We start from the raw sequence: 27,353 nt of genomic DNA on the forward strand, positions 1-27,353 counted from the left end.
TTCTTTAACAAACAAAAACCAGCAGCAAGCAGGAGATGAGGTCAGGAAGAATACACACACCATAGCCTGGGATTAAACTGCATTAGCACAGCTATGTGGGAAGCTTTCATCACTCCTACACATAATTCATGTAGTTCTAGATGGTCAAACTTGCTTAACTCACTGCAACAACTTTCCAAAACATACTCTACAAGGCAACTAACAGACACTTTGCTAGCAGCAAGACTGGATTTTTTTCCTGCTTCTACTCATTATCATAGCAAGTTCCACAGTAAAACTTCAAAAGAAGAACTAGTTTGGAGGGAAGATGCCACTGGATGAGTTTTTATAGATCCATTCTGCTCCCTTCCACATGCTAGAATTAAAAGCTCACAGGTGGCCCAGGTGCTTGCCACACAGAAAGGGAAGATTCAGTGCATGAAAGCAGAACTAAGGCTGGAGATTCAGTGAAAGGCAACATTGCAACATCCTAAGATGGGAGTTGCAGCAGACTTAACATCATCTTCTTGAGAAGCACAGTACTTCTGCAAGGCACTCAGGAAAGGACTGGAAGCTCCCACTTAGAAAACATACTTGTGACCATTTCCTATCAGGTGTTGGGACGTTAACAAAAATGCAAATAAACTTCCAAAGTAATAGCACATTCCTTAGCCTACTTTTTCTGTACCTGGTACTGACTTTTACACTGTACTCTTAAAAACTTACAGCTCTGACACGTGCCTAATTTGAAATTTAGCTTCCTAACCACATGCTCCTACACAGAAAACATTTTATTACAAACACAAAAACGCAATACTAACTCGGGTTCAAGGTCCATCTGACACAGTATCCTGTTTCTAGTAAGTACTGCTAGTGGGTGCATAGAGAACAAGAACAGAGTAAACATACAGCAACCATTCCTTGATGTACTTTGCCAGCTGACAGCAATCTGCAGCTCTGGGATTTCCCATCTCCTTTTAAGTGTATACATGTAATATAAACACATTCACAATAAAGTCCAAGCCTAGTTGATGTCTGAAATCATTCAAATCAAGTCCTCAGCATTTAGGTTACTGCTTTACTCCTTCTCATACACATGAATAAACTAGCACGGTTGAAACTGATGATGACTCTCATTCACTCATTTCCTAGCTCTGCATGATTAAATCACCTAAACCTAAATTAACTGTGCCTTTAGACAGCTCTTAGAAGCTACATGCAGTCACACACCCTGAATGCAAAAAATCTTAATCCAAAGAGGGACACCTAGCAAAATCCTACTGTTAATTCTAAGTGCGATTATAGATTTGATCATCCACACCAATTAAGGACAAAGAATACTTTCAATAAGTGAATAATCTACCAGTAAATTAAGTAGGATATTTCTATTAAAATGACTAAGATATAACATCCATGCCTAAAAGAGACCTGGTGGATGATAATACTTCATATCAAAATTCTTATTACTATATTTTAAAATGAACAACCACAAAACAAGATGTCTCATTAAAATGGAGCTCTTGATCTACGTAAACTTAAAATAAGAACTCTAGACCTCATCCCAAAAACCTAACCATAAAAAACAAATTCTGAATTCAGCTACCAAAGATAGCCATGAGGTCTAATTATGTTGATCACCACTGTCCAGACTGTTTAGTCTCCTTCAAAGGGAAGAATTCTGATGCTGGGTGATATGGTTTAGTGCTTTAGGGGTTACAGTGATAGTGTTGATGGGTTTCACGGTTGGACTAGATCACAAAGGTCTCTCCCAACCTCGCCGATTCTATGATCACTGAAAGCTATTGCCCCTGAACTTATTCTACAGTTTATTTAGAGGGAAGAAAAAGCAAAGATATAGCAGGCTGTTTAAGAAATCAAATCAATTAAGAAGTTCTGGAAGCACGGAAAGGCACGTTGTTATAAACACAGGTAAAATAAAAAGAATCTAGGAATTCAGAAGTGAAAGCACACAAGCAGCATGCAAAGGCACCTACTGCTCTTCACAGCTCTTTCCTCAAATACCATCTACCTTCTCCACACGCAACACGCCAAATTAATAGCTATTTATTGCTCCACGCAGATTAAATGTAGGCATTAACAGGCGCTGGCCTCACAGGTGAATTAAGTTATTACCAGCCAATTCATAAAAACGCCTCCTGTTCCCGATACCCCATAAATTGAAGTTGATAGGTCTCCAGAGCCCGGCTGCGCAGCCCGGTGTCCCTTAATGGCTCAGTCACATCCATTACTTGCCAGAAGGAGCTCTGCGCAACGAATCCCGGCAGCCCGGCAGGTTTTAAAAGCCGGAGCACTCGCCGTGATTAGATCCACCGTGAGCTCCCCCGCCCGCTCCGGCACGGCCGGCGCTGCCCGCGGGGGGGTCCCGGGGACCCGGCGCTGCCGCACGGAGCCGCCCGCCCCAGGGAGCCCCGCGGGCAGGGGAGCGGTTCCCGGGGGGCTCTCCGGGGAGGCGGCGGCGGCCATCTCGGAACCGGCTCCTCCCCGCGCCCCCGGGACCGAGCGACCGCAGCCCGGCACCTGCCGCATCCCCTCTCTCGCCCGCCGACCCCTCCCGCGGAAAATCCCACCGGCGCGCCGCGAGCGCCTCGGAGCCCCCCGCCGCGCCCCTCGCCAGCTCGCGGACCCCCGTGGGGCTGCGGCTCGTACCTGCGGCCGCGCCGGATGCGCGAGAGCGGCTCAGCTCCGTCTACGCGCGGCTCCCCTCGCCCCGGCTCCGCATCGCCGCCGCCGCCGCCGCCGCCGCGCTGGGCCGGGCCGGGCGCGCCGTGCGCCGCCCACCGGGGCGGGGCCCGAGGAGCCCAACGGCCGCGCGCCCGCGGCCCGCCCGCTCTCAGGGCCCGCGCGCCATTGGCTGGGGCCGCGCGGGGCCGGGCCGCCATTGGCCCGCGGCGGAGGCGGGAGCCCGCCCGCGGGGGCGCGTGACGCCCCGTGGCGGGGCTGGGCCGCGGGTCCGGGGCGGGGAGCGCCCCTCGGGGGCGGGGAGCGCCCCTCGGGGTCCGCCACCGGGGCTGCCAGAAATTCATTGCGGCTCTGTCCGAAAGCGTATGCAAAGCTCTTCACCCAGTTACCGTTTGTGCTGTTAAGCTGCTTCTTATTTTTGTTTATTTATTATGCCAGTATATTTCAAGTCTTGGAGTTAGAACACCTTTGCATGCACATATTTTCTTCTCTAAAAATTTGTTAAAATTGTTTGCTGGATATATGAACTCGCCGCCTGTTTGGACCTTTTTAGCAGCAGAGCCCTCAGACCTTGCAGGCGAAGGTTGGAAACCACCGGTCCGGGCTGTGCGCAGGGAACAGCAGCGATCTGCAGCAGCTGTTTGTCCAAGCCCGGAAAGGAGTAGTGATAAAGCAAATTAATTCATTTGTCAGCTCTGTGCCTTCTGTTTAATGCACATGCCAGCAGTGAGCCACATAATTTCACTGCAATCCAACTATTTTGTGATAATGTGATGATGTTCATCTAATGGTCGTTGGAAATATCCTTAAAAGGTACGGTGGGAAAATAATTCTTCGGTTTGCTTCTCCTGCTGAGTTTTACTTCTACTTTGCTTCACTCTGGAGCCTCGATGTTAAACCAGACACGATCCCTCAGGGTACCTCAGGGTCTGGGTACCTCTGCTGTGCTCCCGGTGCTGCGCGGCCGGGGGACACCGCGCTGCTCCAGCAGGGAGCCAGGGCGAGGAGCAGGGCAGTTAAAGGCTACTGGTATGCGGTTGGGAGATGGACAAACTGGCAAGTCGGGTGGCTTCCCCAGAAGAAGGGGCTACAGTCCTACCTGTGCGTGAAAGAACAAGACTTTACTCGTTCGGTGAATCTACTCTTAATGGGTTTGCTTTTCATATAAAATATGCCAAGGATTCTTTCAGCCTTTTCCAAGCAAAGGAATACACTGGTATTATAAATATGTATATTTGCTACAGCAGTGCTGTCCAACATCCACACAACTCAGCTTTTAGTGCACTGGACTGCCAGCCTGTAGAAGTGCTCCCTAGTCTACAGCATGCTGTACTGATACTAGTTCCTGGCTAATCTCTTCAAAATATGTCATTACAGGTGGTTTTGGACAGCTGCAATTCTCCTGCACTGAGAGAGGCCTTTCAGCATTGTCTTCAATCAGCGTTTTGAATGAAGTGCTTAATTGTGCCAAAAATTCATTGCAATATGTAAGCAGTTCCAGAAGACTAGTTTCTTACAGTTTCCTCTCATCTTTTATTACTAGACATATGGTTCTGTAGTGTATAATGCAACTACTCTCATTCAGCTTCCTTTGACATTTGTTCCTATTCAGTTTAAAATTACAGTATTTGACACACTACATGATTACAGGATTTCATTATGTTGTCAGTCATTTTTTGTTGAGATGAGCAAATCATTAACAATTACTTCCCTTTTATCCGTATCTTCAAAGACAGGATATGGTCCTTCCTTTTGTGATCCATCAGCAGCAGAAGCATTCCTGAAAGGAAACCTGTTGAACATACATGGTTGGTTTTTGAAAAAGTTATTCTCAAAGCCAGTAGAGTAATTACAGTGCCTAGAAAAGCTAGACACATCAAATGTAGCTCAGTTCCTGGATGAATACACTTTTTTTTGTGGGTTCTGAGATCACATTTTAGATATTCATCCCACTGTCCTTTTAAAGAAATGTTTCACAAAATTAAACAAATGCCAAGCCAATAATTTCCTTCTTGTTATGCTCAGCACCCAGGTACTTTTTCATATCTTAAGACTTACTCCATTTGGAAAATTAATTTAAAAGATAAATAGTTCTGAGTTCTGATAATTTATACGCAAACTTTTAGTTGTGGTCAGGCTGTTGTTGGAGAAATTTAAATTCCCCAGGATGAAAGTGCTGACAGACACTAAGCAACAAAACTCCAAAACACAACTTCCAGCCAGAAAGATGAATTGCCATTGTGCTCATCCATGTATTATCCTTCCTTTCCTATTGTAGGGTTTGGCAAGAGTGAGTTGAGCCCTCTATTAGTCTTGAAAAAGGGCATTTTCTGCACAAATCCAAAGCAAAACAACTCCTGTAAGCTGAATACTCAGTAACAGCAAACGTGATGAAACTAAGGAGACAAGGAAGAACTTTCCACAGGTCAGTGCTTTTTCCAAACCCAGGGGCTTTTCCAAGCCATCCTCAAAGAACATTTTTCAACACGACTTTGGTTAAGAACTAAGCATCTCAAAATCATTAAATCAGTCCAAGTCTGAAAGTCTACAAGCCAGGCTAGAAAAAGATGGTTAAGGAGGTAAATTTAGGCAGGTTAGATGACTTACTCCTTTTCATTTCTTCCCAGAGGTATTTCTGGTGGAAAATGGCAGGAAGAAATAAGACACTTCAGAAGCTGTTGAGACACACTGGTCCCCAAAGCACTTTAGATATGACTGATATGTCTGGGGTATTTTCTTCCATCTTGCTGACATGGTTGGAAATCTGCAAAGGCAGCATCCTACATCTCTCTCAGGGAGATGCAACAGTAGAAAGATACCTCAAGTGGTACAATGTCTGTGTATCACTGTACACATTCCACCCACAGAATCTTCCTGGTTTCTTCTAAAGATTTAGCCCATCACAAGGTGTTGGCATCTCTCTTTTCAGTTGCTAAGTTGTTTTTACAAGGCAGTTAAAAACATATTAAATACTTTCCTAAAATTATTTTTCCATGCAGGCAATTGCTGTATTTGGCACAAAGATATTATATGATCATTAATGGGAAGTAAAACTGAGCCAGTTTCTCTTCAAAGTGTGGCCAGCCCTGTGGGACAATTTGAGAACTCCCGCTTCAAATATGTTTAGTTGTACGTGTTTAGAAACTGCTTTGGTGTTATTCACCTCCTGACACTGACACTTCTGCTGTGCATAGCTGAGATTCTTGCATAATTTAACAGAGCCATCTCAGGTGTCTCCCACTCTGTTCCCAGCATTCAAGCTGTGTTCTCCGGGTTGTGGCACACAGTTTGTGGTTCATTACATTTACTGAAGAGTTTACCCGACTAGCTTATTTAGAAAATTTTCTAGAAAACAGGTTGGCTGGGTTTTTTTTTTTCAATCACATCTATTTCATTTGCTCCAAAAACACTTATGACAGCTGTCTCCAGCCAAGTTTATTTCCTTGATTTTTCTCTGATATGGGTATAAACAATATTATTCTATTTTTCATCTCAAATTCCAACATTGTTGGTACAAGTGAAATAAATAGTCATAGACATTTTTTTTCTGTTGCATTTAAAATACTTGCTTATTCTTTTGTGTTGCTGTTTCATCTTCATAGTTTTCCAGCAGACAGGCTTGTGGGTAGCACAAAGGACTGGCTGAATGGAACTGGAACCAGCAAAATATCTGTTTCAGTCATTTCAAACTGAGGATACTGGAAAATATAATGTTTCAGTCATTGCAAATCAAGGATACTGGAAAATATGTTAAAATGGTTTCATTTATTAAAGGCATATTTAGTTTGTTTTCTCACTTTTTCCTATTATAATTGCAAAACCTTCTGATTTTTTTTTTTTTTTTGTTCAGCAATACTCTGAAGTATTGCTATCTAGGTATAGTAAATGAATTATGCAAATTATTTTATTGAAAGAACATGCATATTTATGTGTACACATTATTCGCCTGGTCTTCCTATTACAGATGCAACTTGTAGCAACATCCTAGTCTGTTAAAGCAAAAAAACTGGTCTGGAGATTTTAGATTTCTGACTGATGCAGTAGAAATCTGTCATGCTTGTGTAGGGCAAGTGGAGCTTGAATACAGCAGTATAAATAAATATTGAAATATGTTGAACATTATTTTTGTTGGTTTAGGTTGAGAAATTTTTCTAGCTGCTCATAAGGTAATTTAACTTCTTTCATTATATTTATAAAAGTCTCAAAATACATCATTTTTTTTCCTTCACCTTGTAAAATTTTTCTGTCTATAATGTTAGTCACGGAATACTAGTTTGGAAGGGACCTGAAGAATTTTCTGGTCTAATCTTTCTTGGCAAAAGCATCATCCAGACCAGATGGTCCAGCATACTGCCCAGACTAATCTTAAAAGTGTCCAAATTTGGGAAATCCACCACTTTTTTTGGGGAGATTATTTCAGTGGTTGGTTGTTCGTGTGAAAAATATTTCTCTTGTGTCCAACTGGAATTTCTGCAGATGTAACTTGTACTCATTACCCTTTGACTTTTCCATGTGTCTCATTTTAAAAATTGACTCTCCATCTTCTTTGTAGCCACCCCTTAAATACTAGAACCATTACCTCCATCAGGTCTCCCCTGAGCCTTCTTATCTCAAGGCTGAGCAACCTCAGTTCTCTCAAGCCTTGCCTCACATGGCAGGCTTTGAACCCTTGGATCATCTTTGTGGCCCTTCTCTGGAGCCTCTCCAGCTGCCCGCTTATTTTTTGTGAAGCAGGGGCTAAAACTGAATTCACTATTCCAGGTGTAGTCTGGCAAGTGCTGAATAGAGCAGGATAATGACATCTTTATCTCTGCTGTTGATGCCCTTGTTGATTCAGCCCAGGATCCTGTTGGATTCTTTGCCATGGCAGCAGACTGTGCACTCATATTCAACTGCTTGTCCACCTGGGCCAGGTTCCTTCCTGCAGAGCTTCTCTCCAGCAGCCAGTAGACCCCAACCTGTGCTGCACTCATGGATTACACTTTCCCAGGTGCAAGACCTTACTCTTGTCCTTGTTAACTTCATAATATTCTTGGTAGCTCACTCTTCCAGCCTATCCAGGTCTTCCTGCAGGGTGGCTTTTCATCCCAAAGTGTCCAGTCTCCCACTCAGTTTAGGGGAAGCAAACTTCATCAGGATGTGCTTGACCCCATCATCCAGATTGCTTTTCAAGATATTAAACAGTGCTGGGCCCAATATTGATCTCTGGGAGGCCCCACTTGTGGCAGGTTGCCAGTTTGAAAAGGAGCTGTTTGTCACCCTGCTCTGGGTGCAGCCTGTCAGCCAGCTCCCCACCATGTGGACCCTCGTCTAGACCATAACACCTCAATTCTCTTGGAGGAACCTGATGGGAACTGTATGGAGAGCCTTGGAGAAAGGCACCTAGATAATGTCCACCCCTCATCCCACATCAGCTGAACAGGTTACATTGTTGTAGAAGGTGATCAGGTTGTCAAACACGATTTACCCTTGGTGAACCCACGTTGGCTTTTCCTAACCACATCCTTCATCTGATAGCCCCAGAAGGATTCATTCCATAATTTTCTCAGAGACTGAAGTAAAACTGATGGGCCTATAATTTCCTGGAGCCTCCTTTAAGCCATTTGTATAGATGGGTGTGACATTAGTCTTCTGGGTTGCCCCTCAGTCTCCACAACTTCTCAAAGCTTGAGGAGAATGGCCTCATAACAACATGAACCAGCTCCTAACACCCTTGGGTGGATATTGTCAAGCTCCGTTGATTTGTAGGGGTCAAGTTTCTGTAGAGTTCAGCTACCAACTCTTCATTCACTGGTGGTGGGTTTGTGTTTGCATCAATATGGACTTTTGTTCCCAAGGCCTGGGGCTCAGTAGTGCTGGTAAAGAGAGCTGAAGAAAGCCTTGAGCCTTTTAAGTGTTGCTGGTGAGTAATTCACCTCTCCTGTTTAACAATGGGCCAGTATTTCCCTTCTGTTTCTGCTTGTTGATTACATACCTGAAGAACCCTTCCTTGTGGTTTTTGACATCTCTGGCCCATTTCAACTCAAGCTTTTGCTTTTCTGACTGCATCTCTGCACAGACTGGTAGTTCTCAATGAGTATTCATTCACTTCCATTTCTGGTATATGTCTCTTTTAGTTTTGAGCAAACACAGAAGCTCTCAGTTAAGCCAAGGGGGTCTCTTGCTCCACCTGCTTTCCTTGCCTCCAAAGGGGATGACCATTTTGTGCTTCTAGGAGAACATTCTTGAAAAAATTCCCAGTGCTCACTAACTCCTTTATCCCTCCCACCTGAGCTCTGAGTGAGCTAAGTTTGCTCTTCTATGATCTCAAACCTTTGTCTTAGTACTAACCTTCAGTGTACTCAGCCAGAAGCCAGTGTTTTTCTGTGGCAACGACTTTAGGGTTTCTAGTATATGATAATTGCTGCTGAGGATCCAGCTGTCATAGAAGTACACACATATGCAGATCTGACCCTTTTATTCTGCATGCTTGGTGAGCTTACCATGGATGTCTTTGTTGTGCATAAGCTGTTTTGAATATTCATGCAATTTTGATAAATAATGAAGGTCAATTATGTCCCTACTCCAATTATGTCTTGTTCTTGCTCAGTGTTAAAGTTTTCCTTACTGCAAACATTGATATCCTTTCTGCCATTCAGTTTATATACATATATATCTATATATATATATATAAATAAAATCTTGACCAATCATGAGACTCCTGTCCAATTTGCTGAGCTTTGCAAAACATCCATTGATGCTACTCCATCCAGCTTGAGAAGTTCTGTCAGACAACTTGGAGTCTTCCTGCTCTGAAAAGTTACATTTTTTACATTAATTATTAAGACTATTTCAGGTTTAATGGTGGCTTGTTTTCAATTCACAAATTTCAATGGATTTTCACACCATTCCTCAATGCATGATCAGTGGCCATCCCTTGGTTTTTTTACTAGAATTTTACATGCTTTATCAGTCCTGGCTTGCAGTTAAAATACTTCCATTATTGACATGCAGAAACCAAACTTCTCCTCAGAGTTTTGCTGCCACCTCCTGATCCCTGACACACCTACTGGTATCATTTAATATTGTTTAATGGTTTGGATTTACTTAACAAGCCTCCTGCCACCACCAAACTGCACTGTACCAAAAGCAGACATGTCCTTCATACTTCCTTAATGTTAATATTATATTTTAAAATGGTATTTGGAGAGGAGAAAATATACAGTTGTTTGCAATACTTCAAAACTTTATGAGTTTACTGCTGATGCTAAAGTTTCTTACAAAAGAACTTCAGGATTTGTGGAGAAGTTGTGAAAGAATTAAAGACATAATGAATGCAAAGTTTAGAATGTATCATCCCTAATTAAGCTTCCACTTTACTTTGCTGAACTCCTGGGAGGGTGGACTGTTTGCATCACAAGATAGTTAAAATGTCACTGCTTTCTTTATCTTTCCTGGCAGTTACAGAAAACTACTATTATTAATGAATTTGGATGTGGCTGCAAGCCAAGAATGTGCTGTTCCGTGAGTGTGATCCTGCATCTGCATTTTAGTCTTCCCTTCACAGACTGAAGAGAAGTCTGATGCTCAGAGATCAAAGTCAGAAGCTGGGAAGTGGGGTCCACTGTGTTTTTGAATGGCAAGCAGAAGTATGAAGAAAAATAGAATATAGTCAGATAAACAGTTACCATTTCATTTTAATTTGCTATCTAATTGCCTGATCTCATTTGCGTACATTTTCTCCACAAAGCCCTGTCTAATCCTCCCCAGCGCTAAAGCAGGGAGCAGAGTTTGCTACTCCATTCCCTTTGGGCAGTGCATGGAACTGAACAGAAAACAGATCTCCCTTTAGCATATCCTAAATTATCAGCATGTACAGCTGAAGTATTGAGCTAAACTTTTAGGAAATGCATTAGAAAAGAGGCCACTGCTCAGGTACAGACATGACACCAAGACTAACAGTAAATATGCAACTGCAGTTCTGCAAAAGCACATTAACTAATAAAGATGAGGGAGCCAGATGCAATTTTTCCTAAATTAGCATACACTTGTGGCATGTTTTGAGTTTAAAATTTTCTCATGGGGCAACTGATGATGAGTGCTTCTGGCAAATAGTCTATTCCAGAGGGGTTGCTGTGGAGCTAACCTTGTCCTCCCAGTTCACAGACGTTGCTATGTATGTGGCTGCAAATTGGGGAATAACAGAAGAGAAGCCACAGTGCCTGAGATGAACAACCAGCACTTGTGCATTTACTTGTGCATTTAGAGAGACTTTTCTAGACTGAAAAAGGAGTACCTATTATTGATAAGTAATGTAAGATGAAAGATGCTCATTATCTGTCCAGCTATTACCAGTCATTATTAAGCATACTTGTTCTCTATCAGATAGTTAAACTACTCTTTATTAGACTTTGTCATTACTGACAAAGCCTGAGAGCCATGTACTCCTCCAGATACCAGGAAAGACACCCGAATTTAGCATAAATTTTCCTGCAGGACCCAGCAAGATCTACGCCTTTCTCTTGCACCTAACAAGGTATGGTAAAACCTACACTTAATATCAGGATTGCCTCAACAGCATAAGATTTGAAGCTTCCTGATAAGTGCCAGATATTTTAGATCTGTGCTCATTCATTGTCTCTGGATGACTCAAGCACAGGCAAATTCCTTGCAGGCAGTAAGTAGTGAGATTGGTCTCAGATTTACCTCTTCCTAAGTAGAAGCAGAGATGCTTTGAGTTCAGGCTGCAGCAAAGCTCACATGCAGAAAGAAGTGTGTTTTCTGGATAAATCCACTGGCAAACTGTTCTTCCATCCTGGGAAGAGAGTGAAGCAGTCGTTGCTTCTCAGCCTTCCTAGAACTCCTCCTGTATGCTTGGGCACAAGCTCCTGCCTTGTGAAAGGCGATTTAGACTAACAGGACCATAAGCCACTCAGGATCAGCAGAAATAGGGACCATGAGTCTGACCAGAGCTGGTGAATGCCACACTCCTCTGTGCTCACACTCCTCTCTGCCTGCCCTGGAGAAGGCTGAATTGTGAGCTCTACTATTTCTGCAAGTGGAAGATTAGTGCTTTCTGAATCTAACTGAGAGAAAGGCAAGTGGCTGCAACTTAGAGCTGTCACTTTGTGTGAGAGTGGTGGTCTTTTCAAGTCAATATTTTTACCTCCCTAGGCTGGATGACAGATTGTGGCTCTTTGGTTTCTATTTTTGCTTATCTCATCTAGAGTGAATTGTAAGCAGGCTGGCTGTGCTTGTTGCCTGCCAGCGCAAGCCAGCCAATCTAGTGCAAAATCTGATTATAAGTCTTTTATTTTCAACTCACTTAAACTCTAGTACTGTCCAGATCTGCCAGAAATGCTGCTCTGTCTCTACAGGGGATTGGTCTTTCCTGCCTGGAGAATACCTTTATCCCCATTCCGCTCTTGGTTTTTTTCAGTGTATGTATGTGCACATATAAGGGAGGAATGGGAGGAAGGAACAGCTCTCCTAAGAGACAAGCATCCATTTCTCTCCCTAAGCTGGAAACCTATTTAAATCTGCTTGATGGGAATCAGCCCTTCAGCTGATTCCCAACACATGCACAAGGTAGGGTGAGCTGCTCTGCCGAGTTTTTAAAGAGCCCATACAGCCTGTTACACAGGGTTTGACATTTCCAGTGCAGGACCCAGCTTTCATCTGTTTGTGCCAGGCTACCCTGATTCACACTTGAAAAGTCGATACTGGTTGTCTGCATCACGTGGGTATTTTTCTTGCCTGGGGAAAATATCAACCAAAGGGTTTAGTAATTTCTGAAATTAAATTTAGGAAGGGTGTATTGGTTTTCGATGGAAAAAAAATAAACTTTTTATGGAGAAAGTTTTTTTGAAATTGAGCAATGGAGGCCTTTGTCAGATGCTTTTTCATGGCCCCAAAAAAATCTACTCTCATTTGCCCAAATTTTAGGATATTTCAAATCCCAGTTTATGGAGAGATTTGCTACTGCTTAAGGGTTAAGGTTGTCCCAGAGCAAGCTTCTGACTTTTACAGTTACAGTCCTGTTTGTGCATCATTCCCACAGTTCAAATAAGGCTCTCCAGCCCCTCTCAGCTCCTGGCCTGGGCATGCACTCTCAGGACAAAGCCACTACACATGGTGCAGCCCAGGATTATATGATGGAGACAGAATTTCCCAATAATGGTTGTTTCCAGCTGCCACATGCTGAGCTGGACCCAAGCAATGAATGGAGAGCAGGGACACTTTGCTGCACTTTCAGTGACCTCTCTGTTGGCATCTAGGCAATGTGAAGGAAGAAACCGCCTGATTCAGAGGCAAGCAGTGCAAGAGAGAGATCTGAGGCCTTCCTGTGGAAAACCAGCAGGCTGAACTGGAAGTAGGAGCATGTGGGGTGAAAACTGGGACTTGCAGAGAGGGCAAAAGCTCAGGATTGGCAGGACAGAGATATTGTTGTGAAGCCACTGGAGGAAATGACAATTGGCAGAGACTGAAGATCCATAAAAATATTGGGGTTGTAGGCTGAAGAGGTAAATGCAAGGTAGGGGAAAAAAAAACTACTCAAGAAACTGAGGCACAAGAAAAGGAAACTGATAGGGAAGTTGCTATGAAGAGGGGAGATGTTCTGAGAATGCAGTCCCAGGAAAGACACTGGGCCTAGAAACTAGTAGATGGGGGTGGCATTGCCAAGTGGACATAGTGAGCAGTCCCAGATGAGAGAGAGCCAGGACAAAGAGTCAGGAGGGAATTCAGAAAAACTGGGCAAGGAGATGTGGAATAAAGGCTTGGCTTGGAGTTTGAACACAAGGGCTTGTTTTTAATGAATGCTGGGGAATGAAACAAATAAGGCAACAATTGCAACAAAACAAAAAGTAGCCAAAGTATCATCTATTTACCAAAGACCTGTAAGTGTACACTCTGAGAATACAAGAAGAAGCCCAGGACACGAGCAGCTGCCTTGTTTGGACACAGGACCCACCCTTGCACTACTTGCACGCTGAACTGGCCACTGCCAGAGGGGACCACGCCATGCCCACTCAACCGGCTCTAGCAGGGATGTGGGAACCCATGGTGGGTAGGTTTGCTGACTGTGGGCATTCCTTGAAGTGACACTGCAGGCAGGGCAAGTCAAGAATGTCACATGCTGTCTGTGCATCTTTTCCAGGGTGGACCCTCTAGATTTTCTAATGCTATTTTTACTTGCTCTCTGCTTGCCACCACTTGGTGGTCAGGCTGTTGGCTTCATTCTGACTCCAGAAAACAGGAGCAGAGGATCTGGCTACCTCAAGTAACAATATGGCTTTTAATTATTTTAAACTATCAATCATATTAATTATGGCGAGATAAAAATGGTGAAATCTGCTGTAGATTAAATGCATTCTAGTATTCATCAAATGAATAGCAGATGATGATTTTTGTACTTAGCACAGCTTTCTCGAATATATTCTCACACTTATTTTGGAAATAGCTCCTGATCTTCCTTCTCTGACCAAGGTGTATGGGCATAACTGTGAGTGTTCAAGGTAGGTTGATCCTCTTACTCCGGGTTGTGTTTAATGAAAACTCTAGCTGTCTCCAGGTTTCTGTGTGCAGAAGGTTGTAATGCCACACAGGTGGCACACAGGCCCATGCATGGTGCTGGTCTTCATTTGTCTCTGCAGCAACATCATTTAGGTGGAGCCAATCTACTGTCACTTAAGATCAACCAGGTTCCATCAGCATTTAAGAGTCTATGAGCCATTTAGGTATGTGATGACCAAATATGTTTAATAAGGCTGGTGTTAGCACAGACCACTATAGGAATCACTCTCTGGAGGTCCAGGGGTGTTTTTATTGCACACAGCCCACTGAAAATGTTTACCACAGAGTAACACCTCAGTTGCCACTGATACTCTTTGAGACTGAAGGCTTCATCCATGGGCTGATCTAACCCTGGTAAGATGGTACCAGTGCTTACTGTGAGCTGAAGTCAGCTACCATTTCTTTCATTCTCTTGACAATACTTTTTAATATAGTGATTGGGATGGTGTTGATGTTTTGTTCCAGCTGGAAATCTGACAAAGTGTCCCTCATGAGACCTTACCAGGGCATGCCATGGATGGCACCTGTCCTGCCAGGAGAGCTGGCTCCAGGCATTGGTGGCTGCAGCTCAGGAGAGCACTGAACAGTGCTGTTGAAGTAGCACCTTTGTCTTCAGTAGCTTTTTACCACATTGTGGGCATCCAGCCCTGCAGCATCAGATGGGTGTGGAGATGAACAGACATGGATAACACTTCTTTTCCAGTTTCTGTAGCACTTACAGCATTACATTGTAAAACCTTCATACTAAAGTAGATTAAAAATATCCCCTAATATCAGTTTGTGATTTTTATGATCTTTTTCCTTTTCTTTTCCTGGTAATACCTAATGCTATATATCACTTTGTATGTTCAAAGCAGTTTCTGCATCCTCAGCTATAGTTATCTTCAGCATGTCTACAAATCAAATGACTGACTTCATAACCTATATGAAGTCAGCACCCAAAACAAAGGATATGAAACTAAGGAGTAGCACAATAAGAACTTGTCTGCTGAAACCTTCTTGCAGAAGCAGATTCCATTCCCCCAGTGACAGACTTCTGCTACCATCATTGTAAACCAATCCTATTTCTTCATGCAGTCGCCTGTGGCATCATTCACCATTCATTTTCCATCTTCTGCAACAATGGGAACAAGGGTCTGGCAGACAACAGATACTTTTGGTTCAGAAATTTTGTCATACCCACACCAGGCCCAAAAAACAAATATGCAGTGTTGTAAGTGAAAACTATGCTAAAAGTTAGTATTACAAATTTAGCTTTGTCAAGTTTTAGTGGTTGATTGTGTAATAGTAATACTGTTGGAATATATTTTTTTTTTCTGAATACAGATCCATTTATGTGTTCTACCTGTTTGGCAGCTCACAGTCTTTCTCCTCACAGTGGGTGCTGAGAAAAAATTATAGGAAATAATTCAAACAAGGAAGTTAATGTGGACTAGTCCATGCAGGCAGATGGAGCACGCTGGCATTACCATTTCACTGCCATTTAGAATGAGAAAGGCCAACAGAAAGGGTTCAAGGACATTTTTGCAGACAAACTCCTGGAAGCAATTATGTTGGGATAAGCATGGGACTACACATATGCTTTTTTATAAGAAACATTACAGTCCCTCTATAAAAGGCTTCTGCACCCGAAAATATTATTTGATTTTATAAAAAATATCTGGAAAGTATACAAAGTAAGTGATTGACTTTTCTTCAACTTAATGATTCATGTGTAGTTCTGGAAATACCACAATGATAATAATCTTGCAGCAAATAATGTGGTAGTTTCTACCACTGAACAGACCAGAGAGAGAGGTGGGACTATCTGGTTCCAGGTTGTTTATGCTGTACATGTGTCAGCACTTTGTGTGCAGTCTGTGTCACGGTCTGCAGGTGGCTTTTAGTATATTCTATGTAAGGTATTATCTTGGGGAGTTCCAGTTTTTTGCCCCCTGATTGAGTGGGAACTCAGAACCAATCTTTTCTCTGGAGCACTCTCCAGACAGCATCAGAACTGCAGTGTTACTAAATACACAAATAAAATGCAAAAATATTGAGGGGAAAACTTGTGGACCAAGTATACTGCTTACTAAACCTGTTTGTCTTTCTAGACACCAGCAAAGGATAATGAAAAGGACTCTTTTATTAAAAAAAAACAACCCAGCCTGTTTGTGATATGTAATATTATTTCCTTTCAGAATCAGGTTGGCAATGTCTCTTTAATATGCAGCACTGTGAACTTAAAAGAAATCTCATTATCAGCCTTCCTAGCCTTAAGCACTTCATCAAGTATTCCATGACTGCTGGCTTGCAGATGCTGCAGTTAAGGTGCTGGGTGGTGGGGTTTTGTTTGTGTTCCCTTAGGTCTTTTTCTTGTTTTTGTATGTGGCTATAAATATCTTTCTCCTGAGAAAAGACATGAAAGTACTTACATAGACATTAATTAGACACCATGTGAATTTTTTTCTCAAATTTTGGAGTCACAAAGCATAACTCTTAATTACTCATTTTTATTTGAGGAATAGTAGTTTGTTCCTCAGGCATATACCAAGATGATCAGAAACATGCATAATTTCTTCTCCAGATTTCTTGATTTCCCTTGGCCAACTTTTAATAAATAAGAAAACATTTATGCCTGAATCAAAGGGTTATACACCCCTGAGTAAAAGTTCCAGTTCTTCTGTTGTGGGTCCCAGCACAGTGCATCTATCATGTATTGTTCACAGAGATCCTCGAGAGAGAGATCAAAAACAAGTATAGTTCATTTCAGTTAATTTCTTAATATGTAAATTAAAGGCAGAAAACTTAATTCCAGTGTAAGTCCTATACAAACAGCTATGTAAGTAACTTAAAATCTTTCCCTGCCCCAAAATAATTGATAAATGAAACCATATCACCTAGTTTAGACTACATCCAGAGAATAATACATGCTCATGCTGTATATCCAAGCATGAAGGAGAAGACTCCTTTTTGCAAAATCCAAGCATGCGAGTTTAGGCTGACTGGTGTGGTATTTTGGGGAGGTAGCTTTCATTGCAGCAGAAGCTCGTAATGATCCACTGGTGTCAGAAACAGCTACAAATTGCTGAGACAGGGCCTTCAGACAGATGATCCATTGAAGCCATGATTCACTGTTTGCAGTACTTCAGACTTCAAAACTACTTCTTGCAGTTCCACTCCCACCAGCATGCAGGAAACAAATGCCGGGCACAGGACTGTGTGTAGGGACTGCACTCACAGCTGCAGAACCTCCACTGTGCTGAAGCTTTTGAAATAGCTGTGCAGAGGAGGATTTCGCAGAGACATCTGAAGGTATCCTAATGACTTCTAGCCTTTGATGTACTTGGGTTAACCCAATTCAGATTCTCAGTACATAGAAAATATTAAGAGATCTTTTAATGTTTAGTTTCTTTAGTTTTTTTCTTCCCTTTTTTTTCTCTGCTTGTTTTTTTTTTTTTTTCCTTTCTGCTTAGTTTCTAAAGAGTCAAGGCTTAGATCTCCATGTCTCCCCAATAATTATTTGATTTGTTTGAATTAGAAGTTACAAGTTTGAATTAGAACTAAGTCAGGTCTCAAACATATTTGAATTGACTCAGAGGTGAGTTTAATTTTGTGAAAATGGGCAGCTGAGAGAAGAAAGAAATCAAAAGTGGTGACTCCACACTGAAAAACTACAAGAGGTGAGCTCTTATTAGTTGTCAGGGAATCTGTTCAGGGGAGAGAGCAATGTCTGTCAGCATGCAAACTGCTATAAAAGCTCCCATCAAAATTCTTTATGGATAGAAAATGGGGGAATCACAGTACAGACACTTGGTGTATAGAGTGTTGTGCCATTGCTATTTCTTTGTCCAGTGTGAAACAGGGATTAGCCATTACTTATAACTTGTGCCCTCCTTTCCTTTCCACCGTGTGCTGTCCCAATGTCCCCCAACCTGCATCCCTGAAATTTAATTCCTGTCTCCCATCTAACACAACAAAAGTTTATGAATTCAGATTTGAATTTTGTGTATTTGCCTTCCAAACCAGCATTTCAACTACCCCCTGCCTGCTCTGCCAAATACATACTGTAAAAAAACTCTCTTGTGGTCATATGCTATTTTAATTTGATTGCAGATGTTCCTGCACTCCCCTAAGGCTGGCTGCATCTCTTTCACACTTGGCTTTCATTTGCTTTTCCAGCCTCTATTCATATCAGGAAGACATTTGTCTGAATCAGTGGCACACCCATCCCATGACCGTAAATTGGCATTCTCACTAGTTCTTAGCTTAAATTAAAAGTTCTCCGTTTCTCATAGATATTCTAAACCTGCTTTTCTAAGCTTTACATCTTTATAGAAATATAGCTCTGGATTGTGGTGAATGGCTTTTGGGGTCCTTAGCACATAACGATCTGGCTGTCATAAAACCTGAAAGAGGAGATTTATAGCAATATTTTGAGGTTAGAAATTACTAGTATTAACAATCACAGATTACTAAAGAATTTGGTTTAATCTGAAGGAACAGGTGCCTCTTGGCAGTGAATGCCATACAAATAACTCAGTTTTAAACTGCTTTAGTGATCAGAGAATAAACCACTGGGCTCAGAGAGGGAACTGGTGGTCACTCAGTGCACACTGTGTTTTTCCTCTTTCTAATTTTGCAAATTATGTAAGAGCAGATCTAGAATGCTGGAGATTTATGATGAATACATGGATGGTTGTGGAAGCACTGGCTACTCTGGTCACAGATGTCTGTCTTTGGGAAAGGCCAACATTTAAAGCTATATTAAAGGCATCTCAGTGAGTATTTGAATTTCCAAGGCATTGAGGAACAATATGTCCCACCTGTGATGAAAGAGCAAGAGCACCACTGACCAAGTGGCTGTTTTCAGGTGCAGAGTCATGTTTTTATGGAAGAAAAGGGCCAGTCACCATTTCCCAATTTATTTTTTTTAATATGGCTATACCTTGAAAGTCCAACTCTTCCATGACTGAAACTGGGCTTGAACCATGCTTTCTGTGGCTCTCAAAACTGTGTTATTCTAAATGCTCTGTCAGTGCTCCTGTGAGATTTTGTCAGCTGATCCTGTCAGCAAAGAAAACTACCTCTATCTTACCCTATGGCACACGTGTTGGTCATTGACTGTGGGTACAGTGGCCACAGACCCTCTGATCACTTTCTTCTATCCAGCATCTCTTTTGCTAAATTCCTGTCTTGCACCAGCTGTGCTATATCACCCTCTTTGGCTTCTCATCCTAACCTTCTTCCCTTGCCCCATACTCTCTGTCCAGACACCTCTCCCTCTCCAGCCTGGGTGATTATTTCTTCTGGGTTTCCCCAAAGCAGCAACAGGGTCCGAAGTAGTAAATGGGAAACTTGCTAAGGAAATCCATCTCAGTCAGCCCCAGACTAGCACAGAATCACTGAAGGCAGGATCTTTGAAACATCAAGCTATGAAACTCTATCAAGACCAAACTGATCTTGATAAGGCTCATAATTAATCCAGGCTGAGTTGGATTTCCAGGGTGGCTAAAGCACTCCTGCCAAATTTAATACTTTTCCTCTGAAGTATGGGGCATTTGGGACTGTCTAAAGATGAGGTTGCCATTCTTCTTAATGTGAGGGAAACTTATACTTGTTGAAGAGCAAAAGCATTTTGCCTGAAATTTTTATATACAGTCTGAGACAATTCTTGGTACAAGCACACATGCATCACACGTATCCAGCCTTAGGCAGACACCTGCCATGGAAAATGTGAGCCCTGGTGGCTGAAGATGGACAATAGCATCCGCAATGGAAAATGTGGTCTAATAGCAAGAACTATTAGGCAGTATTTAACAGGTGAGTTTTCCCAATGCCACCCTAAATTACCCCACTACTGGGATCTTTTAAAAGATTCAATGAAGTTATACAATGAAAATATTCAATCTTGAAAAGATTCAATAATCTTTTAAAAGATTCAATGAAGTTATTTGTTCTTTGCAGTACTTTAAAACCTTTGGCATGCTCTTGTTCATATAAAATAACGATTTACGGAAATAGAGGAAGTTGAAATCCCACCCATCCTTTTCTCTCCTGGTTTATTTATTTTCCATGTGAGATTAATGAGTTTCCTGCAACAGGGCTAGATCTGCTCACACATTGTGCAGATAAGTTAATATTTATTTCCTTTTCCAAAGGCGAGCAGACACTTTCGTGTTCCCTGGTTTTTAAAAGCAGACAGTATGTCAAACAACACTTGAATCAACCATCCTAAATTATAAAATGCCAGCTTTACATTGCTGACTGTAATTAAACAGACTGGTAAATCAGGGTGAGCTGTACTGCTGGATGCTAACATGGAAGATTAACTTAACTGGCTTCATTTTTTTTTTTTACCAGCAGATACTTTGGAAAGAGCACATCTGCCTATTTAAGGGATTTTCTTTAGTTTAGCACCTATCTGGTGCCAGGCTCCACTGCTGTGTGCAGTGAAGCTCACAGAAGCTGGTTTCCTATGGATTTCTCTTCCACATCCTCTTACCCTCCCATTTCCTTCCTGCACCCCAGTGCCATTGCTACTTCCTGCGATGTCTCCAGGTGCCTGGGCATCCCCTCTGGCAGACTGAAGGCATCCTGGTGCAGCTCCACTCGATGGAGTCCCTCCTCCAGTGGGTGCTGTTCCCTTTGCCCAGCTGGGGAGGCTCGGCATTCTTCGCTCCCGGACACAGCTGCCAGTTATCACTTTTGGACTTTCTCTGTCACATGCCAGGAGGTGGACAAGTGGCAGGGGACAGGAGGAAGGCTGGGGAGACATAATGGGTAGATGGTGTGAACATACATGCTACATTTCCTAAGGAAACAAGGTTAAAAGGAGCTCCTTATTGCTAGGGCATTGTGTAAAAGACATGAGAAATCCTGTGTGTGACTTGGTTCAAGAGGCAAAGGATATTTATACAGTTATTTAATTTCATCTTCCAGGGTCATCTTCAGTGTGCCACTTACAGCTCCTTCCTCTTTCGCTCTAGTCAAGTCACCCCTAATAGCCAAGGAGAAAAATAACCATTCTTTTCATGTATGTTTTTAAATTTTCTGTTTTAAAAGGCAAGCTGGACAAGTAATTTGAAAAAGTTACAGCTGTCTTAGACCCCTGAGTTTCTAACTCCCTGCTGCTGAAAGTGTGAATCGGGGCAGTGCAGCAGCAGTTGGTGGAGCTGTGCCAGGGTAAACGAGGGGAACTATTCCAACCATGTGCGCAAACTCCACCAGAGATTTACTCACCTTCTGAAACCAAAGAGCTGAAAGTTCATTCCAATTTCACTTATCTGCCAAGGCTGAAGTTCAGTAATTCATATTTTTAGATTAATAAATAATGAAACAGCTATACCAGAGCACAAAGGCTTTGATTAAGCATTTTATAGCAAGTAAAAGAAAAACATTGAATCTTGTGCTCAGGAGCTGGCAGCTATGAGAAGCAGGAATGCCTTGGTTCAAACATGTCTGTATTAAAAAAAAAAAAAAGGGAAAGAGAAAGAAACCTGGGGAGGTTCTTTCCTATGACTTTACAGGCAGCACAATAAGCCTGGCACTTCAATTAGGGAGCTGTCATAGATACAGCTTTCATTGTCTGTGCTCCAACTGCCTCAAATAAAGAATAAGAGAGCCTCTGACTCACAGCACTGGAGCAACACGTCCCTTATCTGACACCCCAGTCTCAGCTAGAATGAATTTTTCCAAGACACATACTAACTGCAATTGAGAATTTCAGAGCAAGTAACAGGCAGGCAGTGTTACTACTGCATTACCTGTAAACCTTGTACTTCAGAAGCCTGTGTTTGAAAAGCACACCTGCTGTTCTGAGCACTATAAGCACTCAATGTTGCATTAAATACCCTCACAGAGAGCATTCTGCATGTTCCAAGGGTTCCCTGGATCTCAGTCCTTCCACTCCACAGAGGCAGTGGCAGTTTCAGAGCTCACACTTTGCACCCCCCTCCCTCAGAAGGGAGCCTCCTCCCTCAAAAACAACAGGCAGGATGAAATCAAAACAGGACAACTCATTTCCCACTCGCTATTTTTAAAAGAAAATAAAACATAGATGATTGCAGAAGTTCAAAAAGCGGACTGTAAAGTCTTTCAGAATTACCCTGAGGCTATCAGGAAGAATAAGGTCTGACAGTGTTCATAATTTTATGTTGTCAGGCAGGGACTAAAAAAGATGAAAGTCTGTTGTGCCTCCTTTTCTCTTTTCCATACTCATCAGTAGCACACGAATGAGAATGAATGGAGCAGCTCAAGAATGTTGCTGCCACAGAGGTACAGGTTGGGAGAGGATTTCTCACTGAGAAAGTAAGTCTTTTTTTGCAAGAAATACACCATCCAAATTCCAGAGATACAACAGTGCTCCATAAAGGAGGTTTTAAGTATTTTCCCCATAACAAGCCATTTAGATTTTTCCTCCTTAATTACAGTTTTTTGGAGATAAGTTCTCAGGAATTTTATTTTTAAGATTTGAGAATTGCAAATGAAGATCAATGTGACCTAGAAAATATATTTGCTCATTTTACATCTGGCCTCAGCCTTTGTTTTTAATAATCTGAAAATTTTCATTACCTGTTCTTGAAATGGTTACAGTGGGCTGTGAGCAGAGTGCACAAGCAACAGGAGGGGGTTACAGTCAATGAAAAATGAACTCAGGTCAGGAGCTGGTGAACTCTGGTCACTGAAGACTTTATATATTCTTATCGGATTAGTTCCATAAGACTACCTCTTTTGCCTTGAGATTACACTGCCACCTCAGTGACAACCACACCTCTTTTGCTTTGAGATTACACTTAGATAAATTCCTAATTTATGGACTACAGAATGGCTCCATTACATTTCCTCTCCTCCTAGATACATCACTCTTGGACTTGCACTGATGTAGTTACAAAAAGAGATGAACTTTGTTCCCTTCCCACCTGATTTTGTAGCCTTAGCCTACTGACTTACAGTCATTGGTACTGTTGATGTAGTTTTTTCAGTTGAGAAGAAAGTTAAAGGGGTGGCTTATTTCCAGAGCAAGAGCCCCAGGATCTAGGCTGTTATACAAACCTGTGTGTGTTGAAATGAAAGTTGCCACAGTTGCTGCTATCTTAGGTGGGAAGAAAGCATGGAGCTGCTCAGTTTGGCAAGGTGGCTGCATCTCTGGACAAGGGTGGTAGTAGAAGTTTGGATACAGATGATGCTCAGGTGCCCATAAACTCAGGCACATAAACAGGCTTTTTGTGATTGGTCTGTTGGGCTGAGGTATTACAATTTCTCCCAGGGTTTGCTTGAAGCATGTACATCTTTTTCTTGGACCTCTCCCACTAAGGTTGTCCTGCCACCCAAGTAGTGAGCCAGAGAGTCCTCTCTGCTACTGCAGATAAGACTGGGTAGTTCTGGCCTCAACTTCACTCTGTTATCTTCTACCGCATGCCAATGCTCAGGGCTGGAAGCTGCTCTGCTGTGACCCTCTGATGATAGTTGTGCTGGTGGCTGCCCTTTCCACATTTCCAACTGCCAGATTTGAAGACTTGTCAGAGAGAAGTCTAAACATTCATTCTCTCTGGAACAATCTCTAGGAAGAGGGACCAAGAGAGGCTTTTTTCCTCTGAAAGGACAAAGCTGAAGGTACCTTATGGGAATAGAAAGTAATTGCAAAGGTAGTAGCTTCACCTTGGTATAAGATTTCTGGCATCCAAAACTTCCCCAGGTCCTCTAAAGGCTGGAGGCTAGGGTCTCATGCTTTTGTGTACTTGATCTTTACAGACAAGCAGAAAAAGAAATTTTTCAAATGAAAATTTGGGAAGTTTCTTATCCTTTCTAGATCTGTGGCAATGTATGTCAAGGTTCATGCAAGGAAGGTTTTATGGTCACTAGGCAAAAGTATTCCTAAGGGTATATGATAAGATTACTGTGGTGTGAAGACTGGCAGGTTTATAGCTGTAAAACATTGGCAAGGAAGTGCTAAAGGAGGACTTCAGTATGAAATATGAAATTGATTTGGCATTCCCTGTGAACTTAGATTCCCCTAGCTATGTTCTATACTTACTGTCACAGACTCGTACCATAGGAACAAAAAAAGTAAAAATAAAGTTAAGGAGGAAACAGTGGAAGCTGAAAGAATACTATAAATGCTCAGAAATGACCAGGAAAAGAGAAAAGAAAAAAAACCCTCTTCCTTTAACTTGGTGCTTCTTTAGAGATGATGCTTTAGAAGTAAAATGCTTTAACATAAATTTGTTAATTGCCAATATCCCTTAAAGGTCTTTTCCACTAGCTTCAAAGTTAAAAAGTAAATTAAAGACTCATCCTTGTCATGAGCTGACATTTATCTTGAGCTCATTTGACACAAACATGCAGAAGCTCCATCAAATGCTATTCCAGCGTGGCTACACATAAGCTACAAGAACTTTCAAAACCAGCCAGGAAATGTGGGCAGTCCTGATATGTCACTGAAGCCAGGTTTTGTTCTGTTCAGACCCACATTCCCCTGCTTCCCTGGAAAAGAGTAGGGTATGACACCATACCTACCACTGGAAGACACATCCCCCTCTCTCCATCCATCTCTATCAGATCCCAAATGGTTGCACTCATCATCAAAACATTATACATCAGAAGTTGGCCACATCCTCAAAACACCAAACTTCTCATTTGTAAAAAAAGAAAATTAAATACTGGTGCAATTTACCTTTTTTAAAAAGAAAACAAAGGCTTACCCAAAGCAGGATCTAGCTGGGGCTTAGCTAGCCCAGGTTCGTCCTGCTAAGCCCTTTCCCAGGCTCCTGTACTGCCACACATTTTGCTCCTGGTGCAGTGTACAGTTGCAGGCTCTATACATCACTGAACTCAATGTACTGGGCAGCTTTTGCCAGTGGGGAATGTGATTCACATGCTTAGAAACAGAAAAAATATTTCCCTCTCCTAACTACTGTAATAGATTTTCCTGATATAGGCAACAAAGAGAAAATAAGCTCTGCAGATGTTATGAGCAAATACTGACCACTTCCTCTTTGAGTTACCACTGTCATTTTGCCCAAGTGCAGCTTTCTTGCTTTGGGTGGCAGTCACACACTTACCTTAACCACAAAGTGACTATCAGACAGGAAAGCACCCACCTCAAGGGTCATGTCTACACGAGCAGTGCTTCAGTTTATTCTGCAGTAGGACACAATGAGATCTGACACCACAAGAAATGAGGCCTTGGGACATGGGATGCCTTTGGTCCTGTGGAATCTGTGTGCTACAGCTGGGAGGTGTGGGAGCTGCCTGGTGTGGAAGTGTGCAGCCCCTTTCTGCTGAGCAGTTCACTCTGTTTCCTGATACACCACACACTGCTCATCAACACATCAGAAGAGCCATCCAGTTTTGCAGGAGAGATACAGCAGAGATGTATCTGCGTAGCTGCAAACGTCTGTAAAGGTGTTTCACGAGTGTAAGATACAACTGGACAGGTCAGTGACAATAGGATGAGGATGTAGTACTGCTTGCCAGTTGCCTTGGGAAGAAGGTTTGTGTCTGTATGTGCTACCGTGGGTCACATGCAATATGAAGGAAGTGCTTTCTGGCAAGTGAATAATGGTTTGCAATTTACATCTCCACAAAGGACAACAGTGCTAAGTATTGTGTGAACATCAATCATTGCAAAGAAGACATGGTACTAAGGCTAGCACAAGAATGTCTTGGAAACCCCCCTTCCCCCTGGAGCTGTGCCGCCTGTAGGAAGAAACTCTGAACCTACAAGGAGGCTGCTGTGCAAACCCTCAAGAGGCCTTGAGAGCAACCATGTGGAACCATGAACTCACCATCTTGGTAGCCAGAGGATAGATGCAGCAAGTCTGGAATATTCTGTGCAAGTTGGGATATGCTTGTAAGTCCAGAATGACTGTTTCTTTGCAGTGGCCCTTTGCCCACGAATTCCCATTCTCTGGTGTGATCCCCCAAAGTTGGTTGTAACCAAATCTGTACTGTAGGCTCCACTAATACAGTATTTCTGAACTGGCTCAGTGCTGTGTTTACCTTCTGATGATCTCCCCCTGTTCTTGCTGACTGGAACTTGCAGGTTGTGTTCTTGCAGCCATTCTCAGAGCCACTGCTGTGTAACTTCCCAAGAGAGGAAGAGGGAGATGGTGATGGTTTTGGGAGCAGTTCTGGGGGTAGCTTGTTCTCTTTCCAATCCACGCAGATTACTGCATTGCATCTCTGGCTTAAGATTTGAGGGATGCCATCCTTGAGGATGTCACTAAAGATGACTCTAAGTTAGCAGAGCTGTTCTCTTTATTTGTTCAGTAGGAAAAATAACAAAAGAAGATAAGCTATAACAGGTGGAAAAATCTCAGATGAAAAGAAATCGTGGACCTGCAGAAAAAGACCATCAGTTGAGCGATGCAAGATACTGCAGTCAGGCTGTCTGCAGATTTAAACCTGATTTGAATCCTGCTTTTTCACTGTCATCAGTCAGCTGGAGGAATCAAACAGCTAGTGGCCAAAGCAGGGACCAGATTGTGAAAGGATTTTAGGTGCCTTCACATGCAGGTAGGCATCCATCAAGACTTTACAAGTTTTCTGGGCAGTAGAAACCAATTTCACTGAGCTGCTGAACACCTTTAGGATTGTGGACAAGAGTGAATCCTAAAGCCATATGCAGGAACTGAGTCGTAAAAGATTAACATTTAACATGTGTGTTCCCTGGTCCCAGAAACAGCAAGGAAAGTGTCAAATCAGGAAGGCCAGAGGAATTCCAGATGGCAAAGGAATCTGCAGGGTGCAGAGGGAAGTCCTGCTGCTCTGCCAAGCAGGAGCAGTTTGCTGCTCTGTCCTCATATTTATCTCAAACTCGCCATTTGCTTATTATAAACACTCTTCAGTCAAATGTGTCGTTCAGGAGAGAAGAATTTGATCCACTTGCAGTAAGAATTTGTCACTTGAAAGGTGTCTGAATTCCTCCCTGAATTAATTTGCATGTTTTACCAGTCAATCAATGACAGTTCTGCCACAAGAATATTTCTCTTACTTCTTAACAGAACTTGTCACTGGCAAGTTACATCTTTAAGCCATCTTCTGTGTGTTTTAACATAGTAAGTGAAAAAGTAGTAATTTACTTCACAGTGTTCACTTTGAATGACTTAAGCATCACAATAAAGAATTTACAAAAAACA

General features: G+C 42.4%; 1 protein-coding gene and 1 long non-coding RNA gene across 10 annotated transcripts in view; one reads left to right on the top strand and one right to left on the bottom strand.

The window, feature by feature from the left end:
• Window positions 1–2,803, bottom strand: part of MPP7 (MAGUK p55 scaffold protein 7) — a 145,521-nt gene extending 142,718 nt beyond the window's left edge. For all 4 annotated transcript variants that reach the window (XM_068172333.1, XM_068172323.1, XM_068172306.1 and 1 more), the window contains exon 1: window positions 2,647–2,803. The gene's annotated coding sequence lies outside the window, so the exon portion shown is untranslated. The remainder of the gene's footprint in view (window positions 1–2,646) is intronic.
• Window positions 2,804–3,761: 958 nt separating this feature from the next.
• Window positions 3,762–27,353, top strand: LOC137462252 (uncharacterized). 6 transcript variants are annotated; one of them, XR_010993631.1, is made up of 6 exons: window positions 3,787–4,166; window positions 4,412–4,487; window positions 4,958–5,104; window positions 5,307–5,503; window positions 10,120–15,445; window positions 15,559–27,353. It is a non-coding gene; the product is annotated as an uncharacterized lncRNA (long non-coding RNA). The 6 variants fall into 6 exon arrangements; XR_010993630.1 differs by lacking the exons at window positions 10,120–15,445; window positions 15,559–27,353 and adding an exon at window positions 3,762–3,780 and having other exon boundaries at window positions 4,057–4,166; window positions 5,307–5,665; XR_010993634.1 differs by having other exon boundaries at window positions 15,310–27,353.

The sequence above is a fragment of the Anomalospiza imberbis genome, chromosome 1 (assembly GCF_031753505.1).
Source record: "Anomalospiza imberbis isolate Cuckoo-Finch-1a 21T00152 chromosome 1, ASM3175350v1, whole genome shotgun sequence".
Lineage (NCBI taxonomy): Eukaryota > Metazoa > Chordata > Aves > Passeriformes > Viduidae > Anomalospiza > Anomalospiza imberbis.